The sequence below is a fragment of the Ochlerotatus camptorhynchus genome, unplaced genomic scaffold (assembly GCF_037179485.1).
Source record: "Ochlerotatus camptorhynchus isolate MF236.1 unplaced genomic scaffold, CSIRO-AGI_Acam_v1.1 ptg000094l, whole genome shotgun sequence".
NCBI classification, from domain to species: domain Eukaryota; kingdom Metazoa; phylum Arthropoda; class Insecta; order Diptera; family Culicidae; genus Ochlerotatus; species Ochlerotatus camptorhynchus.
Genome location: NW_027040584.1, coordinates 4,076,292 through 4,091,066, shown reverse-complemented (window position 1 = coordinate 4,091,066; position 14,775 = coordinate 4,076,292). Strand labels below are relative to the sequence as shown.

At 36.7% G+C, this 14,775-nt stretch overlaps 1 pseudogene; it reads right to left on the bottom strand.

The window, feature by feature from the left end:
- Nucleotides 1–343: 343 nt before the first annotated feature.
- LOC135698789 (uncharacterized) lies at nucleotides 344–14,260 on the bottom strand (annotated as a pseudogene).
- Between the last annotated feature and the right edge of the window lie 515 nt (nucleotides 14,261–14,775).

Sequence of the window (14,775 nt, the reverse complement as noted above, 5' to 3'; positions counted from 1 at the left end):
TGCTGTATTTCCAGCAATTTGATGACACTGCTGAACTTTCAGCACAACATTAACCAAAAAGATTTGAGATAAAAATAAATAAATAAATATGAGATTGAAGGTACTTCTTCGGACATGCGGACATACAATCAAGAGATGTAATATTATTTAAACTTTGCTTGATGTATACATTTACGGCACATATCTGAAGAAATTTCCTTAAATACTGATTATCGATCTATCAAATCATGTTTATTATATCTTGTTAAATCTTAAAAAAAACAAAGTATTGTTTAAAACACGAAAGCGAATACAAATACATGTACAAGTAACAAACTTAATCATATAACACAACAATATAAGTTTACTTCAACTGAACGAGAAAATCAGTTACAGTAGTTGATGGTTTGGCCACGTTTAAAATAGCTCCCGTAAAAAGAGAGAAAAAATTCGCATGTGCTGGTTCAAATTTGTAGTTAAAAAAATAGTGCGTTTTGATTAATGTGGTAAACGCTTGCTCAATTTCGGACCCTACCGAAAAAAAATCGTTTTCCGATGCGGATATAACACTCGCCCTCAGCGTACAACTGTGCTTTTACGATCATCACAGGATTTTTGGTGCTCCGATAGCCCACGACATACTTATTGTACTGAACAGTAAAAATTCGTATTAAACATTACATCAACAACTTTCATTAATAGTCATATACATTTATCCACTCGACAATCCCTTGTAGTAGGTTGGATATTTTTTGTGAACCTTTGTTAGCCCGTTTTGCTCCACGGGATGAACTCTTTTCTTTAATAATTAGCAATGATCAAATAAATTCTGTAATAAACCTGGTGTAAATTTTAGTGGAACATGTCGAACAATTAAATATTTCTTACGAGTGTTTACAGTTGGGTGCAAGTGTTTGAATTTTGTTAGAACTTTATCTTGCAGCAGACTCCAGTTGCTGCTATTTTCGATAGTTTCAGGAAACATCTGCGTGAAATCCAAGTTTATTTAAAAAAATATATGAACAGTTAACTTAGAATGAAGTTGTTACAAAGTAATAGTTGCATTAATACCAATAGTCAATTGAATGCAGTTGACAGTGGAAACATGTCAGTCATCTTGTCTGCCAAATCTTCTGATTTGTCCTTTTTTCGCAATACATTTCGAGCTTCAACTGTTTTCATCCAGTCGGTTTTGATCACCTCGAACGACGCTTCTGATGGTACAATGAACTTCAGTTTATTACCTGCAAGAAATTTTACCATATCAACCAATCCATCTCCGGTTAAATCATCGTTGGCAGCGTTGTGTGCCTTTGCAGAATCAGCATTCTCCTCCTTTGTTCGACGAATCTGCTTCTCAAATTTCTTCACCATGTACTCAATATGGTAGTGCAACTTGCCACTATGTCTACCATGGCCTCGTCCATGCGGATAGAACCATAATGCCTAAACATAAATGTAAATAAACACATACATGATTATGGATATATTATAAAAAAGTTAACGTACCTGCGGCATATCTGCGCTGTTCGATTTCAAAACATCATATTTATTAACCAGGGATAGTGCCACAACATTTTTATGATGTGCACTTGGATGGCTATGAATAAGTAAAGCAAGCAAAAAATCTATTAATAAAATTTCGCGTAACATTTGAAAAGGGCCTATCAACTTTTCATAGGCCAAAAGTACATAATACAGAAACACTTATTGTAATTAGTTTTCGTTAATTGTGATTTTAATTTTTCCCTGCCGTGTTATGTTTTCAAGGCCAACGTGCACTTATGAAACAGGAATCACCCGAAGAGAGTGGGAGTAGTTGTAGTCTACCCACTGCTAGTTATCAGCTTTAATCTATTGAGTTGATTTGTGTGTGTATATAACCAGTTTGAATCACATAAACTAGTCAGCACCTAAGAGAAGAGGACACAATACGGGGGCGAAAACGAACCACTTTTCTGTAAAACGCGAACCAGCTCGTGATTGGCCGGTTTGAAGTGCATAAGATAGAGATAGAGATAGATATTGATAAAGATAGAGATAGAGATAAAAGAGTAAGAAGCCAGTTGTCTCCTCTTCCTCTTAGGTCAGCTCTAAAAATCAATTTGATGGACAGCCGACCGATAGTAATGAGTGATCTGCATTACCCACCGCGCTCTTCGGCGAATTCCTGTGTCTTATAGTGTTGTAAAGTAGCTTCAGTGTACTTGTGTTGACAATCATGAATGGCATTTAAGGCTAGGTCATAGCACAGTATAAAATTTGATCTTACTAACACAAAGGTTTTTATAGTACAGTAATGTTCACGAACATAAATTGTTAATTGGAAATATTTAGCTGACACGTTTTTTTTTTCCATTGTTTATATGGAATACTACCGAAATAGGTCTCATACGACGAAGTAGTGTGGAACCCTATCGAGTCTCATATATACTTTTATGAATATACTGCATTTCAATCATGCTTGGCGCTAATGACTCGATAGGACAATCATAGAAGCATAGGTCAAACAAAAATAGTAATTCTATTTCCAATTTTGTTCAAAAAGATTTCAAATCGCATCTTTACCGCATTATCAACACATGAAGGGACTATTTGTCGCACACTAAAATACCATACGTTACACGTTACAATCTACGATTAAGCTTAATTAAAATTAACTTACTACCCAAACCCATTGATAAGGTATTCGCTCAGGACGGTTGTGATCGCTTTGATCAATTTGCTGTTGATCGAATTTTGTTCCTTCAACAGTTCGATAATATTGCGACCTTCTGGTGTCTGTTGGAACACACAGTCAATATCAAATTCCTAAAAAATGAAGAATTATTGAAACGTTATACAGCAACTGTTCTATAATCATAAATTAGTTTACCTTTTCCAATGAAACGCACAGTTCGTCCTCTTGCTCGATGTATTCATATTCCTCATAAAGTTCATTTTTGATAGATTCCTTTGTAGTATTTTTTGAATTGCTGATAACTTCAGCTTGAATTTTTTGAATTTTTTTCCTCTGTCCAGTGTTTAGGTTCAAACGATTGAAATCAGTCTCATCCAGCAGCGAAAACGTTTCTACGTCGACAATTTCTTCGTGAACTGTAAAAATGTGTATTTTTTCAGTAGTTGATAATTTAGCAACTGTTATTAATAATCGTTGTTATTTATTCTTTTCGATATGTAATGGGGTGTATTATTATATGTTTTCCAAAATGCAAAAGTAGTGTGACTATGTATGTTTTCCAGAGAAACTAACATTTCTTGCTTTGTATTTTCAACTTGGTACGCCTGCAGCACATCATCAAAATCAATTGTTTCCCACAATATCATTAAAATCTTGGCTTTATCATCTATCACGACAATTTCTCGTATTTCTCCGAAAGTAGGGAGCCCATTTAGGTTGGTATCCTTGACTGATATGTAGTAGATAAGACGAGACATGAAGAAATGAAAATAGAAATCATAGTAGGCTATTGACAAATAATCGGTAATAAAATCAGTCTTGTAAGAGAGTTTGTAGAATACGGAAGTAAATTGAAACTCTACTTTATTCGTTCCCGAAAATCCCCGAAAATCAAACCAATTACGATGGAAGGCAATCCAGGTCACGACATTGGCGCAAGTGCTCCCAGAAGGTGAGAAAGTTGAAAAATATTTGAAGAAAATTTATGCGGAAAGTAAATCTCGAGGCAAGAAGAAATACAGTTGGAATTTGCTTCGTTCAGGTATGAAATTAAAAAAATTAATATCGAAAAATCGGCTGAAAACTGGTCGATCGAAAGTTTTTTTTTTTATTATTCGTTTCCATGGTAATATCCATATAGCACACACGGCAGGTCAGTTGAAAATTTGATATGGTGTCCGCATTATCCAGTTATAATCCCCTGAATTGAATAAAAAATCCTTATTAGCACTGTGACAAGAAAAGATAATTTACGGATATTAGAAACGTGATAAAAAAATTCAAATAAAGAAGAAGAGAATTGTATCAGTATCGTGATGAACAAATTAAAATATATAAAAAAAAAAACAAAATTCAGCTAGTTTGACGCAAGACAAGTAATGAAAGGCTAACAAAATTATCAGTTCGATCTCTTGATAAAATTCGTACAACACAAAGGGCTGCTTATAAAAATTTGTAACTATTCGCGTTATGTTCTGTAAAAACCATTTTAAATCTACCAATGAAACACATTCTTCCTTTAATCAACAAAACACGTTGCTAGGTTACTGAAAATTATAACTGTTCACTGACCATTAACCGTTGGTAACCAAGAACTGAGAAAAAAAAAGCGAAAATCGTTCCTTCGTGATAATTGTACAGCATACGCGATAGATCATCTGTAAATTTGTGTTACTATTACTGTACTATGAATTCATGTTGCTAGCTTCGTGACGAACAAATTGTGCTAAAAAAATCGCGCTGAAATATGTGGTTGACGAATAAACGAAAGTGATGAGAAACTACATAAATATCATTTTTTCTGACGGTGGCACTCGTACAATTTGTCAATTTATAGTTTGTGTAACTATTCGTGTTATGTACTAAAGAAATCATTTAGCATCTTGCAATAAAAAAAATCTTCCTAAAAATAAACAAGACTACAACAGGCTACTGGAAATTAAATATGTTCACTGTTGTTCGTTATCGAGTTCGTTCTGCATAAAAATCAACAATAAACTAACGGTTAATCTCCATGAAAACCAGATGACGTGCAGAAATTAGTGAATACGTTTTCGTCGACGTACGTCGATTATCGATTTGCATTGAAATCATTTTGACGTTTGGTCTTGTAAGTGCAAAGTGTAAAGAAGAAAGAAGGGTGGATACAGACATGCAGAATGGTGCAATTTCATCACAAGGGATAGAAAAAAAAGAAGAGAGCGAGAAAATAAAGAGATTTTATGACAGGACAGTATAACCAACAATCAATACGAAACTAACAATTTTAAATTGGCTCACTACTTGACTAGCCTATTGGTCCCAAGCAAACGATTAAAGTACCCCATTCTAGTCGAAATTCTAGTACTACACTATGTTTGTTTTGATTCGCTATGAAAGTTTGACAGATAAAATGAGGGGTTAGTGGATTTTCCCATGTTTCGAGGGGTGAATCGATTAGCTTGGGACCGAAGATAGTACCAGAGCTGAGCCAAAAAGTTGAGCACGTTTCTTCGGGACCTGCTAGTCTTAGAGTTACCTCTATGGTATAACGGTTTGTGAGAGAATGAATAGCACGGTTATTGTTAACATTCTATATACACGCTCATTAAGTGAATCTTCCTGGAAAAGTAGAAATTGTGAACGGAACGGTTGTTTTGTGAAAAGAAGATTGATTGGAAATTTGGACATTGTGAACGGAACGCTTGACGGAACTGCCTGAAAATGTAGAAAATGTGATCGGAACGGTGTTTTGTACAAAGAAGATTATGTTAAAATTATGAACGGAATGGTTGTTTTATGAAAAGATGGCTGATAGAAGATTTGGAAATTGTGAACGAAACGCTTGTGGTGCAATAAAAGAAGCTGATTATGAACGAAGGAACCAAGACTATTTGGTTATGAGATGATAAGCATAATCAGAATACATCTGTGATAAAAGAGATAAGTATCGATAAATGACATCATATATATATTGAGTGACTTGTTGACTCTCTCAAGTGTGAGATATTATGTTATGGTTGTATGTTGTATGTATTATTAACAAAATATTGATGATTTAATTCTGAATTAAAATACACTTCGTTTGTGGTTTTTATACTTATGATTTTAGTCAATGAAATATGGAAAATTGACTGCATAATTAAAAAAGCTCTGAGAGGCTATTTAAAAGCTAATTTTGGCCAAAAGTTTCGTTCAATAGAGTGATTATTTGAACTAATTCTGTACACAGTTCTGAGTAACTGAGTGATGTGATGTTTTTCTGAGGAGTTTAGTATTCAACTATAATCGTCATAAAGATTTTACTAATGACATCAACATTCCTTGACCAGTTATGAAAATAATGCAATAAGCTTCGAGTGGCTTGTTTACATTTAAAAAATTAGAAATAAAAGAATAATTAACTCAGCATTGATGGTATCATGTAATAACAAACTCCGAGAGGTTTTGAATGACAATAACAATTTTATAGTGTAAATATAATTTTTTTCACCTCAAGGTGCTCGCATTACATAAAAAAAAAATATGTTGAAGCATATGTATCGCCATAAATATTTAGTTAAATATTATTTGGTTGAAACACTTCTTTGTGGTTTTTGTACAAGTGATTTTTATTCAATAAAAAAATGGGTTGACCGTATAATTAAAAAAAACTGAGAGGCAACCCAAAAATTTATTTTTGTCAAAGTTTAATACAATTTTATAATTATTTTAAACTGATATGGACACAGCTCTGAGTGGTTCAATGATTAGAAGTAATCCTGAGAAAATTATTTTATTAATATGATGGTCATAAGGATCTCGATTATCAACATACCCTGGTCAGGTATTTTGAGTACTATTCAAAGATTTAAAAAAAAATATTTATTGCATAATAAGTTCCGGAATGATTCAAGGAAATAAAAGGCTCTGAGAGGCAATTTATCCCTGATCAGATGATTCCGGTAAATTGGGTAATTCATTAGCAGTTCCAAAGATCAACCCTGAGTGGTATATCAACAGAATTACAAGCATGAAAATAATTGGAAGAGTTTCAAATAGCTTGTTTACACTTAGAAATTGAATGATTTATTCAGTACGGATGGTAGCATGTAATAACCAACTCTGAGTGGTTTGGTGTGACTTCTTTAAAATACTAAAGTGTGGATATGAAATTTCCTTGCCTCGAGTGGTTCGCAGTACATAAAAAAAGATGTGCTGAAACAAAAGTTATGATTAACAAAGAATTTTTCATTCTAGAGTTGGGAAGAAAAATAAAAAAGCTGATGTTTTGATTTTGAAAAAAGCACTATTGGCTACCAGAAAACGTAGTGCTTCTCTATTGGCGAAACTCAAACAAACTAAAGCCGAAAAGAAGAAATTAGAAAAGTCGATCAGCCAGTGTCTTACAGAAACACTCGACAATGAATGAGGAACAGTTTTCGAGAGATAATGATTCATCATTAATGAGTTCGATGAATAATCTGTCATTTGCTTCCTTAAATGTTCCTGATTGTAAACCACCAGATGGTGAAGAGGAAATTGATAAGAAATCATTTGTTCAGTGGAAGGAATTGTTGGAGGCATCAATGCAGTTAGTGGGGGTGACCGACGAATTCACTCAAATGAGAATTTTCAAGATAAAAGCTGGATCAAAACTACTGGATGTACTCTATGGAACAGCGACGTCAGCAGAGGATCCAGATCTGACCAGTAAACCGTATTCGAATGCACTTAGCCGCTTGCAGAATTACTTCGGTTCTCGCGACTATTTGTTGATGCAACGCCAAAAGCTGCGCTCCATGTATCAAGAAGCTACCGAGTCCGATATGAAATATGTCAAGCGTGTCATTGCTGCTGCAAAATTGTGCGACTTTGGAGAGGAGCAATTGCTGGAGAATATTTGTCACATTATCCAGTCTCATGCAACCAACTTGAAGATACGTGAGATCGGTCGAAAGGTTTTAAGAAAGGGCGGAACTTTAGCTAAACTTTTGGAAAAAATAAGGGTCCAGGAGGTTGAAAGAATCAACGAGGAAATATACACGAAAAATCACCAACAAGCAAGGAAAGTGGATGTGGCTGCCGTTTCGTACAAGCAACAGCAAGAGAGAGTACTTAACAAATCAACGGAAGGTATTACGGGTACAACAGGTCAACGAGCGGTAGGAACTTGGCAGCAACGAGCGCCAGGACCTTGGCAGAGTACCCGGGGTAGAGGAGGATTTTTGCGACGAGGAACATCGAGGACTGCCAACAGCCCACGTAACTTTTGCTGGAGATGTACAAGTAACTATCATTCTGCAGCGGAGTGTTATGCGATACAAAAATTATGCCATAACTGCAACAAGAAGGGTCACATTGAACGTGCTTGTCGGTCTGCAGTTTCGACGAAACGTAAACCTCAAGAATTCGATGAAGCAACGCCGGCAAAAGTTATGAAGATTGCCGCGATCACCAAGGATGAATTTTGCGATGATGAACATTCAGTAAGTGAATAATTTTGATGAGCTGAACTATTTGTTGATTTTGATTATTATTTTATGATTCAATTTATTATTATTTATGGTTCAATTACAAAATAAATCAGTTTATGTTTCATGAATAAGGTTAACTGAAGGTAATCATAATTTCTTCCAGCAAATGATACTACGAACTACTGATCTTGTAGAGGAATTGAATAATAAGGAAATTGTTGGACGGGTTGCAGGCTTACCAGTTACATTTTTGATTGATTCTGGAGCAGAAGTGAACACGGTGGATAGGGAAACGTTCAATAAGTTGAGGAGTATTGATAGTTCAGATGGCGCCCTAATATGTATTTCTATGGGCTCAGACAAGCCGCTTAAAGCATATGCTTCCCAAGGTCAGATTTCGGTGATTGCAACGTTTGTAGTAAGCTTGTTTATTTCCGGTGATCGACCACAGTTCATGGAAAAAATCTATGCCGTCGAAAACGGTAGACCACTTCTCGGAAGAAACACTGCAATTCGATACAGTGTTCTTCAAATTGGTCTAAATGTTCCAATCCTTCCATCGGATAAGATTAAAGCAAATTTCAAAATGTTTCCTGGTGAAATATGTGCCATAATGACCACCGGCGAATTTCCTAAATTTAATGTGCCACCAGTCGAGCTGTCGTACGATAGGAACTTACCACCTTCACGGAACGTGTTCACCAGTATTCCTCCGGCTTTCAAAGAAGAGACAGAACGTAGAATCAAGGAACTTTTGCGTACAGGGATAATCGAACAAGTGGCGGATGACATGGATAAATCTTATTGCTCCTCGTTACTAGTCGTCCCTAAAGGAAAAAATGATATTCGGTTGGTAGTTGACTTGAGGGGACCCAACAAAAATATAATTAGAACACCATTCCGTATGCCAACCCTGGAAGCAATCTTAGCGGATTTGGACGGTGCTGCTTGGTTTTCTACAATAGACCTGACGAGCGCTTTCTTTCACGTTGTTTTGCATTCAAATTCGAGACATTTGACGAATTTTTTCGCGGGGAATGCAACATACAGATTCAAAAGATTACCTTTTGGCTTATGTAATGCTCCGGACATCTTTCAAGAAATTTTGCAAACGGTCGTACTAGCAGATTGCAAAGGCGTTTGCAATTATCTGGATGATATTCTGGTTCATGGAAAAACTAAAGAGGAGCATCATGCTAGTCTGGAAGCTGTTCTCTGCCGCTTGCGTGAACATGGTGTAAGCATCAATCAAGAAAAATGTGTGTTAGGAAAGCAATCAGTCAAGTTCTTGGGTTTCTCACTATCAAATGACGGGCTTAGAATTGAAGAAGATAAATTGAAGGCTATCAGAGACTTTCGGAGACCTGAATCTTCGTCTGAGGTGAAAAGTTTTCTTGGATTAATGAACTTCACAGAACGATTCATTTATCAACGAGCAGAGAAGACAAATCATTTGAGGAATCTTGCGAAGGCTGAAAGGTTTCACTGGGGACAAAATGAGGAGGACGAATTCGTTTACTTGAAGTCAGAAGCATTAAGAACCATAAAGAAGTTAGGGTTTTTCAGATACAAGGAGGAAACAGAACTCTACGTCGATGCTTCTCCAATTGGACTTGGTGCTGTTCTTATTCAGTACAATGTATCAAAAGTTCCGAGGATTATCGGCTGCGCTTCTAAGGCGTTGTCAGAAACAGAAAGAAAATATCCACAGACGCAGCGAGAAGCATTGGCCATGGTTTGGGGTGTCGAAAGGTTTTCTTTTTATTTGCTGAATAAGTCATTCACCATCAGAACTGATTCAGAAGCAAACCAGTTTATCTTCGGAAATGGATGTAGAACAGGAAAAAGGGCGATCTCTCGGGCAGAAGCATGGGCTCTCAGACTTCAATCGTATGACTTTAAAGTCAAATGTGTGCCAGGTGATGCCAGTGATTGCAAAAACACAAACAGATGAACCTTTCGATGAAGATAACGATAGGCATTTGCTGTTTGCACTGGACGCTGGAACAATGGACATTACTTGGAAGGACATTGAATTAGCATCTGAAGCAGATGCAGAGCTAGTTGCTATTGGTGAAGCGTTGGAATCAAGAAGCTGGCCAAAGGACCTCCGTCGTTTCGAAGCACACGCTAAGGAATTGCGGATTTTGGGTCCCAAGATATTCAAAGGAGAGAGACTTATCTTACCAAAATCATTGCGCTCAAAAGTATTGCTGACAGCACACAGAGGACATATAGGATGTGCTGCAATGAAAAGAATTCTAAGGGAATTCTTTTGGTGGCCAGGTTTGAGTGATGACGCAGAGTCATTTGTTAAGAATTGTAAGACCTGCCTTATGATAACGAAACGACATCCACCAATACCGTTATCAAGCCGCAAGCTACCTGAAGGACCATGGGAAGTGTTGCAAATAGATTTTTTATGCCTTCCCGGCTGTGGTTTTGGTGAATTTTTGATTGTAGTTGATACGTATTCAAGATACTTAACAGCTGTCGAAATGCGATGTACAGACGCGAAAAGTACTAACGCAGCTCTATCCAAGATATTTTTTACTTGGGGTCTACCACTGGTTATACAGAGCGACAACGGTCCACCTTTTCACAGTACTGAATTCGTTGAGTTTTGGATTGATAAAGGAGTAAATATTAGGAAATCGATTCCATTATGTCCACAATCAAATGGTTCGGTTGAAAGGCAGAATCAGGGGTTGATCAAGGCTGTTGCAGGAGCGAAGCAGGATGGAGAAAATTGGAAAAATGCGTTAAATAATTACATTCATGTGCATAACACTATAAAACCACATTCAAGGCTCGGAGTCACGCCATTTGAACTGCTTGTAGGGTGGAAATACAGGGGTACTTTTCCATGCCTTTGGGAACAGAAAAATGAAAAAAAAAAAATAGATAGAGAAGAGATACGAGATAAGGATGCTGAATCAAAGTTAATAAGCAATAAGTTTGCAGACAATCACAGAGGAGCCAAATGTTCAAACATTGCTGTCGGTGACAAGGTAATAATAGCTGTTTCAAGAAAAACGAAAACGGATCCAACATTCTCTAGCGAACAATTTACGGTCTTATCCCGTGATGGAGGAAAACTCGTCATCAGGAGTGATCGAGGTGTGCAATATTCTCGTAGTATACGAGATGTGAAGCTTATTGTGGATTGCGAAAAAGGCAATAGCGCTGAAGAACTTGAAGAAAAAGCAGCAAATGTGTTACCAGAAACAATGGCGTCTATGCAAAGACAAGCAGAAGAAATTGGTAGATTTTCTTGTATTTTTTTCTAGTTGAAGTAAGTATTTTGACTACACACAATTATTAAAACGATCAATTTCACAAACGAGCCTGTTGTGAATCCCATGGATACCAACGTATATACTGATTGTGAAGAGAATTTGAATCTGTCAAACGATGAAGCCATTGCCAGATGTCCAAATCTCGATGCGATAAAGGATGCCAGGCCAAAAAGAACAACAATCAAACCTAAGAAATATCATGATATGTATTTGTATAACATTTTTGACTAAGAGTAGATTAGATGAGAGATGTAGTAGATAAGACGAGACATGAAGAAATGAAAATAGAAATCATAGTAGGCTATTGACAAATAATCGGTAATAAAATCAGTCTTGTAAGAGAGTTTGTAGAATACGGAAGTAAATTGAAACTCTACTTTATTCGTTCCCGAAAATCCCCGAAAATCAAACCAATTACGATGGAAGGCAATCCAGGTCACGACATGATACAACACAATTAGTCCGGAATTGAACTCCATTGAATACCATTTCTTTGGGAGAAAAACATCGGTCCTCTGAATTGAAAATCAACAAGGGAGCTGATTTCATATTCTTGATTAAAAACATTTTTCCAGATTGGTAAGTCAAACAATCTTTGAACGGACGTTCTGCGATGCTAATAGCTTGTGCAAACAGTTGTCGTTTAGCTAAACTGAGGCATACATTTTTGAAATTTTTGGCAGCGTTCATCTGTATTTTTATATTTTTGTTTTTTGCTTCAAAAACACGACAATCATATTGTTGCAACGGTCCAATTTCTTTAATGCAGTCTGGGTAGTGATAGAGATGATGTAATTTGTTTGGACGACGTTTAAATAAATCAAAATACATTTTATAAAACATTGTGATTCCAATTTCAAGTTCCGCTATTAGAAAATCTGGGACTGTTGGTGAAAACGATATACGAGTTATATTGATGAGGCAACTTATGAGAGTCATATATGGACAATCATGTGGTACTTTATGATTGAAAAGGAACGGGAAAGCTCTTAGAAAAAGTAGATATTGAGGCGCCGTTTGTCTCATTCGGTGAGATTTAGGTTGAAGAAGCATTTGAGCAGTAATGTTGGACGATGGCTTATTTTTTCTATCACGGTAGCCATAATTGAATGTTGCAAGTCGATGGTTGATAAAATCAACAGTAAATCCAAGCTTCTTATTTTTGTAGTATCGAGAAAGAACCAATTGAATCGTTATCGGTATCACTCCTTCAGCCAGATCATGCATCGTGTCGAATGAATGGTTTTTTGTTATATGGAATTCCTGAAGGTCGTTTAAGATGCATCTTGCGGGCTTCAATCCACACTCCGTTGATGTTATTTTCTTTTTTCGAAGTCGATTTAGATTCTCCTTATACCACTGTTCGTCACGTAGTGCGTACGTATTCATGACGGGATGTTCATGAAATTCATTTCTAGATATTGTACACTCTCGACAAAACAAATTGGCGGATGGTCCCAGCAAACCAAACAGCTCATGAACCGCTAGTGTATCCCCAGCTATTACAATTATCGCTCCTCGCATTAAGTATTCCTCTTGGCCAAAGTAAACCTTTACACCATTTTCTAGCTTTTTGAGATCCTCGACGAGTGGTTCTAGAATTCTATTGTAACCGTACCGCTTGGCATCTGTTGACTTTGCGTATATCAACGGAAATACAGATTTTGTTGAAGAATTAAATTGTCTTGGCAAGTTCTGCACTTTAAAATATAAAGCTGCGATCTTTTTATTACCGCATCTTGAGCTCAATGCGTTACATGGCTCAACATCGTCCTCATAAAGAATTATTCTAAGAGCATCCGGGTGTTTTTCAAAAAATGCACTGTTCCTAAAGGAGTTTCCGTCAGTAAAGCTTCCATATATTGTAGGTGCGTTAGATACACTGTAAGCTGCTATTTGATTTACCATTGCAGTACGATTTTCAGCACATCTTAGAATCATTTTCAACGATTCTATAATTGGGATGTATTGAAACGTATCTTGAACCTGATAAATAACGGAAAAATAAGTATTTTGCCTTACACATAAAAAAAATGCTATTACCTTAACGGTGGCTTCTTTTCCTTTTACGAAACGTGTTCCTTCCCGTTCTTTCAGCATAATTGTCCTTGGTTCCGGAATCGTCCCAACTGTTTTGTTAAGGAAGACTCGTTGCTTCGTAGGTGTAGAAACATCTTTGAAAATGTTGTCTATTAGTAAGCTGTTTTGCAATTGGACAACTTGCTGTGAATCGATGTGAGCTGTGTATTGGTCCATAAATATTTCCACCGTTTGAGATATATATCCGTTTATTTGGTCCACTATCGCTTGACAGAAGGTTATGATCTGGGAAACTTTCGTGTCTGTTAAGGAAACGTCAGCTTTCAGACGACACACAGAAATAGCAGCAAACTGGCGCAAATATTCCAAATGAAGATTTCCAGATTTTGACGTTCCAGATTCCTCGGGATCGGTGCAAAGATCACTGATACCATTTTCATCTAATGCTTCTCGTTCTTTTTCGATACTTGGTGCGTTTAACTTTGAGTGGCTTGGATAGAGATGTGCCGGAAGAGGTTAGGTTAGAGAACTTCCTGTAGCTCATTTTGCACCCACCTTTCATGCAGGTGAAATGCACAAGATTTTTATCAAAATCTTTTCTATAAGAATGATAGTTCAGATGCCGCCTCAAACCATCCACATATCCTTCCACAAGCCGCTTGTAAAAAAAGCACTTCAATGCATCCACCATCTCCTCGTCCTGTTGGCATCAACCTACCAAAACAAAAAGCTTGTTGCATGAGATTATACTTACCGAACAATTCTTCGAAATCATAGCAGCTCTCCAACTCCAGTGCTTCAATGATGGACTGCAGTTCCGGATCCATTTTACCAGAAAATAATTAAACAAAAACTCACAAATAACCAAACCAACTTTCCGTCGCGTGTTGTACTTCGTTGATGCGTAACTTCTATTTGACAGATAAAAATGGTTACTGGGTTTTCAGTAAATTTTGACATTTGCTGATTTTCAGTAAATAAAAAAAACAATTGCTGGATTCCAGCAAAAAATTATATTGCTGGTTTACAACCAGCAAATCGTTTTGCTGGAACGAAAGAGGAAATTTTGGTGTGTAGCATGGGCATGTAGATAGGGTGTAGAGAGTGCCATTTCGAACCCCTTCGGATACGGTTGTGTTTTAAGTTTGCTCTCTGTTTTGTGCGTTCGCTTTCGTAGTTTTCGGCTGCATTTGTCGGATTAGCGCTGGCACTCTGCCTCCCGGACGCTTAGCGCTTTCCGGGAAGTTTTAGAATCGAGAAAGAAAACGTGATTCATCATGTTTGCAAGCATCAGTAGCAAGGTGGCCAGATTATTTTTTTCATTATCGGTAGCTTCTCAAAA